The following is a 9,909-nucleotide window of genomic DNA, read 5'->3' on the forward strand; positions in this document are numbered from 1 at the left end:
CTGCGCTTTCAACCAATACTCCTGTGTACATTATCAGCCTCTATCCTTTGCTGTACGTTATCAGCTTGTATTCTTAAGTGAATGTTATCAGCCTCTGTACTTTATTGTACGCTATCAACCAGTACCACTCCTGTGTACATTATCAACCTGCATACTTTATCGTACGTTTTCAGTCTGTATACCTCAGTGAACGTTATCAACCTCTGTAGATTACTGTACGTTATCAGTCTGTATACTTCAGTGTGTGGTATCAGCCTGTGAGCTTAAACGAATGTTATGAGCTTCTGTTCTTGTAGATGCAAGAACAAAATATTCGATACTCGCATCAGAGTTTATTATATTCGTTTCTAGTTTATCCTTGAAACACGATACATCCTTGAAACACGAGACATCCTTGAAACACGATACATCCTTGAAACACGAGGCATCCTTGTAACGTTAACGCTGACAGACAGATGAAAACTTGAATACATCAGGTAAGATGAAAGCTGTTTCACGACTGAGGAGCACTGATGAAATCTGTTCAGCTCTCAAAAAACTGCAATGTAAGCAAAACAAAATTCCATATTTGCAGACAGTGGGTTAGGGCAACTTTGCCGCATGGTGGTCAGGCACAGTCTGAAGTGAATGGTTTTTTTCAGACCATGTGCTTCCTTGGGGATGTCATGGGATAAACAAGTGCTAGAAACGAGGCTAATTTAAATACATTATGAATATTAGCTAAATTAGTTACAAATATTTTGACTGGTGCAAGTAGGGTTTGAACCTGTAAGTTTAGGATCACAAATCAACACCCTTAACCGTTACACCAACGAGTTAAGATGTTTGAATTTGAATATTTAGTAAGCTTGAGTTTAAGATTAAGTTTAAACTTTAAACAATGTTAGCACATGGAATTAAATGGAATATTGAAACACGCAATCTTGCATTTACAATTCTTTACTGTACGCTATCAACCAGTACACTACATTATTGTCACTACACTACATTATCAGTGTACTTACCGTACGTTGTCAGGCTGTATACATTACTGTACTTTATCAACCTGTATACCCTACTGTACGTTATCAGGGTGTATGTTTCAGTTTACGTAATCACCGTGTATACTGTACTGTATGTTAGCACTCGAGATAACCCCCTGTGACGTGATAAAAAGTACTGACGTCATAACCGGAAATGACTTTAATTTGGGGTAAGAAGAAGACACGTCATAACCGGAAATGACAATGTATGGGAATTCTTGGAATTATTGTGAAAGAGTAATCTTAATGGCTGTTGGGAGTGTGTAAGTGGGTGTATTTGTGTAGCAGAGTTCCTCATTATTAAACAAAAATGGTATTTGTGTATGAAAATGGATGTATTTGTTTGTATTGTAATGTTTATTGACGTATTTGTTATAGTTAGTGGTATAATCTGAATTATCCATTCAAGAGCGAAACAAACATGGAAAAATAAGTTTTCTTTCTTTTTATTTGGTTGGTCCTAATAAGGACCTTGGTATAGAAACGTGTATTGGGTTATATGCGCCGAAATACCATCTTTATACAGGAACAGTTCAGGGGAATATCGTGTATGTTATGTGACGGGATTGTCTGTACTTTTCCAACGATACAATTTAACGCCGCAATGAAAGCACTGTACCCGACCGTTAGTTCCGGAGTAGAAGAATCCACTCATTGCCAGATCCATGGGAGTTTGATTCACCTGTATAGGCCATCGAATAAACGTATCCAGACGATCTCGCATGTACTTCATACGAGGTGTGGCTGGTACATCCAACGCGTCAGGGTCGAAATATACATTGCAGTCACAGGAATCAATGCCAGAGTCGTAGTTGGTATCCGTACTTGACATCCTTTCAGCGTTGCAGTCACACTACGAATGAAGGTTTAAGTCAAAAACGTCAATAAAACGCGTCAACGACGTTTTTAACCAATCAGCAAACAGCTAACCTGCAGCTCGGTCGTTGGAGGCGTACCCTTGGACCAGTTAATCCTTAATACTACTCAGGGATTAGCCATCTAACGGTGAATAACTCGGGCAAGTTATCTTAAATACATGATTAAAACACTCAATATTTGAAACAAACGGTGATCTGTCTCAATGTCTTATCGGTGGAAGATTAAAATAACTGCACTACGCTTCGTAAATCTAAAGCAGAGCACTTCTCAGATTATATTTCAACATCGGGGTCCACCCGCAGTATCTTCAGCGGATTAAGACACCCGAATCACATTTAACCAAAGATCACTTAATCTTAAGTTGTTAAATTCTGTGAGCATGCAGGCCACACGGTATAAGTGTTTTGGCTAATCAGAAGAGGCCACTGTGAATGATTAAATATTTGCAAACCGATTCAATAGGCATGATAGATCCGGACAATCTTTGTATTTACAGGGACCATTCGCAAAGAAGAGTCATCTTGGAAACTACCTGGGACAGTTATGTGGTCGGACTTCATCAGAGGGTATGTTTAATTTCTACATCTGTATTATTTGGTGTGTGTTATCACAAAAAAAACAAAAAAACAAAACAGATATATGTTCAACCTTTTATACTCCAATACCAAGAGGTTACAATAGTACCGTTCACTGTGCAGTCGTCATAAAAAACGTTTCAAGATAGTCTTCATGCTGATATGTATACATCTATGATACAAACAATACAGGCAATAGAACGCACACGCGGTGCTGGTATAACATTGGAAACGTCTGTTAGAATACCTATACATTTCATAGGCATATAAGTTTTTGAAAGTCCTTAATGGCCACCTCCTCGTGGTAGGTGCTGGGCAACGCTAAGACCCGTTCAAACCCCCGTTCTTGACCCGCGGGAATATTTGGTCCTCCAACCCGTTTACCTAGGGTTGCGACGCTGTGTCGGTGGAGGAAGGGATCCTGATGGTTGAGTTCCTGGATGAGAGATTAGGGTGTGCTAAATGTCAAACGCTTCTCAACCCGTAAAAACAACACAACCATAAAAACCAACACATATCTGTTTTCCTTCTCTTATCTACGGCTCCAATGTCACGTAAGGCAGAGCACTGTAATCTCAATATTGAGACATACATTCCGAATTCGCTGAGGCGCTTCAAGTGCCGAAAGTTCGGTTATGGTGTAAATACGGGCACATTGTCGTGTGTGCTTCTTGTAACCACAAAACGCACACAACAGAAAATTGTGACGGCCATGTTACACAGTGCATAAACTGCGCAGGGGATCTCCAATCTTTCCCTAAAGAATGTTCCGTCTGGAAACAGCAAATGGCTATTAATAGAATAAAGTTTACACAAAACACCAGTTTTGCAGATGCTAAAAATCGCCCAGAGTTTAGTAAATTTCAATGCTCTTGCGACAGTTAATAACCTTAACATTGGTGTTAAAGTCATGCCTAGACTTACTGAGGCTCAGTGCAGCAATACAATTGATCATTTGGAGGCTGGGGAACCTCAGTCTGCGATTGCAAGGCAACTGAATGTGTCACAGAGCCACAGAATACCTTAGCAAGACTTTGGCATGGCTACCAGCAGCTAGGGTCAACACGTGATCGCCCCAGATCAGGTCGACCCCGTGTGACCACGCCCGCTCAGGACAGGTTTATTCGGCTTCGACATTTGCGGAACAGTTTTACCACAGCATCCTCTTTTTGATCAGACAGTGAGGAACCGCTTACGTGAGGCTGGTATTCGTTTGAGAAGACCTTTGCGAGGGCTGTCCTTACATGTCAACATCGGCAACAACGCAGACAGTGGTGGCGCCAACATCTCCCATGGCTATTGCAAAGGTGGAGAACTGTTATCTGCAGTGATGAGTCACATTACATGCTGCGACTTCCCGACGGAAGAGGACATGCATATCGACGTCGTAACGAACGCTACGCTGCAAATTGTGTACAGGAAGTGGACAGAGTTTGTGGTGAAAGTGTCATGGTTTGGGCAGGCATTTCATACACTGGCAGGAGAGATCTCATTCAGGTCCAGGGCAATTCGACAGCTCGATGTTACCTTGATGAAATCATCAGGCCTCGTATCCTTCCTTTCATGAACCGCCAGAACGTCATTTTTCGTCATAATGCTCTGCCGCATACAGCAAGAATACCCAAGAATTTCCTTTCCCAGAACAACAGCACTTCATCCGGTCTAGTCTATGTGACGCCAATGCCAAGCAACCACTGATGCTAATGGTAGCCACACAAGATACTGACTGCTCTGCGACCTTGACCTTGGAGCACTTGCCATTTGAGACTTACAGTTTTTTTGCAGCATTGGACCGTTAGTATTCATTCTACCATGACTTCAGAAATACCGGATTGTGATTGATTAATCAAAGTCATTCAGAGGTATATAATCACATTATACAGATTTCTGATTTTCCGTGCGTAATTATACATGGTTTACGGTAATGCACTATTTTCGTCTGCCCACCAACATGGCCGACGTAAACAAAGCAGTCTATACATTAATCGAATACGGCCATTTTGCACTTGGAAATTTTGCATCTTCTATTGAAGACGGATTCAGTGATGATGAGCTTAACTCATTGCTGGCGCAAATCACAGAGACAGGTGATTATATGCACAAATTAATTCACAAGTATAGAAAACAAATTGAGTTGAACAACGCCAAACGATCGTCTGCTTTCCAACGAAACATTCCACAAGCAAAAAACGATTACGTTAATTCAGTGTAATGCCAAAACAGATCGAGTTATGGACTACTTCATAATTTTCATATTAAGTGCATAACATATTTATTTATCATCAGATTTCGTTGACGATATGGCCACTGATCCTGACCCGGTAACGGAAAAATCGTTTCTAAATTAAATTCAGAGCTGTCATAATTCGGTAACACTACCTATAATTTCGAAAAACAGTACTGGTTGGTTTATTTTCTATATTCAATCTTTAATTTCTTTAGATTTCACGCTACAGTCAACACGAAGACTGGATGAAACTGTAGGTCGCCCTCATGAATCCGTCCAAACCAAATCTGACTTAGGTATGAAGTTAAAAACTATGATGAATAATTAAAAGCATTATTTTCGAATGTCAGAAATGAAAGTGATAACCAATATATTTACAGTACAATGACTGAAATTAGCTATTGCTACGCTTAAAGATTCACATAATAATCACTCACAATAATAATCTACAGTAGATCTATAGCAATTTTGCAGCTGGTCTACATGTCAATGAACTGGTAAACATGTATCTGTTTATTGTTTTAATAGGTGTCAAAGATGACAATTCTGGACCACCCGATACAAAAACAATCAAGACGCTTCGAAAAAGTGGACGAAGCCGAGTTAGACCAAATATACCTGGCCGAGAGGCCTAAAAACACCATAAAGACAACTCACTGGGGCGTTTCCATTTTCAAACGTAAGGAAATATATTGTATAAATTAACGAAAAAAAACAAACCCAAACACCACTATTAATTTTTAGAAATTGAATTTATTTTCACTAATTTCACCAATGATTTTCCTTTACTAATTTACTAGCTACATAACCATATTATGACACAGACAGCACATTTTTAAACATAACCCTTCGTAATGGTTTCATTTTATATGTGAAAACTGTAGATCTACACGTCTACTACGCGTGAGGTTTTAAATAAAAAATTAGAGCTATTATAATTTCGTTATATACCTCAGATTTTCCAACACAGTATCTTTATCTCCTAATTCAGGTATTGTTCATGACTGCCCTCTGTATTACTCAACCATAAGTGTATAAATTGACAATATTTTTCAGCTACGCGCTTTTTTTTGTTGTTGTTATTGGGGGGGGTGGGGTGGGTGGGGGTGGGGGCTTTTTTGTTTGTTTTTTTCTTTCTTTTTTTTAAGCGGCAGAGCCCCCAAAGGTTCTGACAACAAAATTCAAATATTCAACAAATATGGATCACTCGACGCCATGGACGTATCTGAAAACGGCCGCTGTAGGACACACAGCTCTTCGTCCACCAAAACGTGCGGGGTAGATCCCCAATTAATTCCAACAAATGATGTATTACCAGTATAATATTACACAATGTAATTGCACGGGACTAAGAACTAATTTCAGTGCTTTTCACCTCCAGGTTACATTGTCACGGGAGGATCTTCCATTCAAATCAAGCATAACATTATCCATAGCCCAGTTTCACTTACTACTAATCTGCAGGCTGTTGCAGTTCGTATTACTTTACACGTTGCGTTTACGTTATGCTCTTTATATATATCTCCGTCTTCAGCGTTTCACAAGACCGATCGTCAAACTCTGTATGACCAGATACCGAAACCATGGGAGATATAAATGGGCACAACCCACTCTGGGTTGGAGCGACTATATACCAGAGGAAGGCTACTTGTTCAGATAATGATTTATGTATTTTTAATGATGGTTCCAGCATATATTTACTCCCTGGTACAGCAACTTATTCTGCTCTCGACTTGTCAATCACAAATTCAGAACTATTAAACGATTTTGAATTGTCAGTCCACGATGATCTGCGTGGAAACCATGGTTCATCCGGAAACCACGGTTCAACGATGAATGCAGACAAACTCGGAAGGCAAAGAAAAAAGCAGAACATTATTTCCGTCGCCATCCTATGGTGCATAATGTAAATAAATTTATAATTTTAAATGCTAAAGCGCGGCGAACCTTTAAACAGAATAAACGTAATGAATTACCTAAACCTGGACGTGATCATATGGATCCGTGCAATTATCGACCTATTTCACTAACTAGCTGTACTGGCAAAATTATGTATCCAAAATAAATTCTCGGACACCCATGTCCAAGGTATGGAACATGGTCCAGAAAAATAAATGTAAAGGTACCAAATCCAGTGTCCATTATCTTAAACATGGAGCTCATTTATTTACCGATAAATCAGAGATAGCAAATCAACTGGGTGATCCTCTTCCTTTTCCAACTATGTGCCTAAATTCCAACAATATCAAAAACAACAAGAAAAATAATCTTTTTCTGATAATGATGAAAATGATAATGAAGTATTTTCTGGAAACTCTTTTAAATACTTTTGATGATATTTTGACATCGGGTAATTTTCTTCCCTCATGACGTGGTCCTATAGTAGTACCAATACCTAAACCTGGACGTGATCATATGGATTCGTCCAATTATCGACCTATTTCACTAACTAGCTGTGTTTGCAAAGCCATGGAACGCATGATAAACAATCGACTTGTTTGGTACTTGGAAACTAATAACCTGATAACAGATACCCAATGTGGTTTCCGGGAAAACAGAAGTACTGTCGATCACCTAGTGCGCTTGGAATCATTTGTTGAAAACGCGCCAAGTAATAAACAACACGATGTGTCTATCGTTTGCCTGAATTTATGGCCAAATTAATAAATGACAAACAATTCTAAGTCCGCGTTGATTCTACCTTGTCTGATCATTACAGTCAGGATCAGGGTATTCCACAAGGCAGTATTTTGTCTGTCACACTTCTTAGCATAGAGATCAACAGTTTATCAAAAGTTTTAAACGATTTAATAGATGGATCGTTATTTGTGTTGATTTGAATATTTGTTTTCGTGGGAAAAATATGCATACTACTGAAAGGCAACTACAGTTGAGTTTAAACAAAATAGATAAATCGTGCCTTGAAAACGGCTTTAAATTTTCTAAATCAAAAACCATATGTAGACACTACTGCCGTAAATACAAACCCCATGATGACGCAGCACTATTTCTAAGTGTCAGTCCAACCAAAGTTGTCAAGGATATATATATATATCATGACAGGTATCATTCTTCAAAATGTTTTCATTTTTCTCTACCCACGTGAGCGGTGGGTAGTTGCTGGTGAGCATGTGCTTCAAGCAGGTAATCTCTAGTGTGACCTTATACACGTTATTAAGAGCCATATGCGTCAGTGACGTCGTGTTCTTGATAACACAATATAGTTAGCGGGTTTTGAAAAAATATCTGCATCTCTGCTGGGTACTCCAAGGCCCACTTCGAGTATGAACTGGGTCCGGCGCAAAGCTCATGCGGCCTGTTGGCAGACAGTGGCTCATGGCTAACCCGTAGAGGTTGTTGCATCGAGGTAGAGTAGGTGTTTGGTCGGTTTGCCTTGGTCGTAGGCAGGAATGTACTTCTTGTTAGCCGCAGCAGATTCTTACAGCTTAATTTATCCCACACTTTCTGAGCGTGGTTGTAACCCTCACATACCCAAATGCGCAGGCCTCGTGCTCCTGGGTTTTGTGTGTAAAACATTTTTCTTGGGATAGGGATAGGGTGTTTTTGTAAGTGCTTCAAAGTCGGCATAGATGACATAAGGCGTGGCCGTTTGGTTTCTGTGGTTGGTGAATGTCAGTGGGCACGTCTATGTCTGTGTAGATCTGTTTTACTGTCCACCCTATAGTCATTGTCATTTGAGCTCCAAGCCGTGACTGATATCTCGCATACATCTTATCAATCTCGTCAGCAGGCATTTTCTGATGTGTTATTTGGAATGATATTATCACCAAGGTATTGTTTGACCTTGCCGTCCACAGCCAGCGACACCAGTCTGTGTGGCTTATCTTCCGACACCTGTTCGAGCAGCTTGTTTCACTCCATTGTATCATGTAATGTGTGGGGTAGATCAATATGCATATATACCATACAACCTTTCTTCATGTCGCACAATATTCCCCATATATGGTCAGGACCAGACAATCCAGTGATAAACAGCATGAGCATAGGCCTACACAGTTGGGGTGAGTGAGTGAGTTTAGTTTTACGCCGCACTCAGCAATATTCCAGCCATATGGTGGCAGTCTGTAAATAATCGAGTCTGGACCATACAATCCAGTGATCAACAACATGAGCATCGATCTGCGCAACTGGGAACCGATGACATGTGTCAGCCAAGTCAGTGAGTCTGACCACCCGATCCCATTAGTCGCCTCTTACGACAAGCATTGTCGCCTCTTGTCGCAAGCATAAGTTGCTGAAGGCCTATTCTACCCTGGGACCTTCACGGGTCTCTACACAGTTGGGATACCATAACCAAATCAGCGAGTATCACCATCCAATCCTGTTAGTCTCCTCTGACAACAAGCATGGGTTGACGAAACCAGCCCTAACCCTGATCTTCACAGGTATCCGGAGAGAGGTATGGTGGTGTGCTTCATGCTTACAGAGGGTGATTGTCACAACATAAACAAAACACAGACACTAATTGTCACATAAATACATTCTATTAAGAGTCTTGTTCCCCTGGTAACATTAACATCAACAATACATCTGTTGAAATAAATACAACATACTAGAAACAGAGCTGCAGATGCGCTGTAACCCTTGGAATGTCGTCACAGTAACACTCACAATGTAACAAGTTGTAACCAATTCTTTCATGAATACGACGAGATCTGTCACAAACACACAAGATTACCAAATGATCCCTACAATAAAGTTCAATATTAGCATACAAGCTCACAAAAGCTATAAAAAATGTATGACAGCTACAATAAATAAGTAATTAAATTTTCTCATCAATATAGTATTTCTCATTTTGGTTTCCATTTCCTATGGAGTCCATTTTCATCCATAAAATGGGAATTATCTGGGATTTCATTCAAAGATGACATGTTTGAAAAGGTAAAATGTTCCTAAATCCTGAGATATTTTAACCTCAGAAGGAGCTGAATAATATTTAAAAAAAGCTCATAAAACACTGTTGCTTTTGTTATCGGTGAAATCAATGTCACCTGTACATGACAGGTATGAAAACTGACAGAGTTTGATTTTCAATTTTTGTCAACATTGAGCAAATGATCCAAAAATTAACAAAAACTGTTCCATGTCTTTAGATAATCAAACACTATCTCATTCAGTGTGTTCTGAGGTGGTCATGAGCAAAGAAATCCTGAAACATGAAAATTAAAGGCACACTATCACA

Source organism: Haliotis asinina, chromosome 4 (genome assembly GCF_037392515.1).
Source record: "Haliotis asinina isolate JCU_RB_2024 chromosome 4, JCU_Hal_asi_v2, whole genome shotgun sequence".
Classification (NCBI taxonomy): domain Eukaryota; kingdom Metazoa; phylum Mollusca; class Gastropoda; order Lepetellida; family Haliotidae; genus Haliotis; species Haliotis asinina.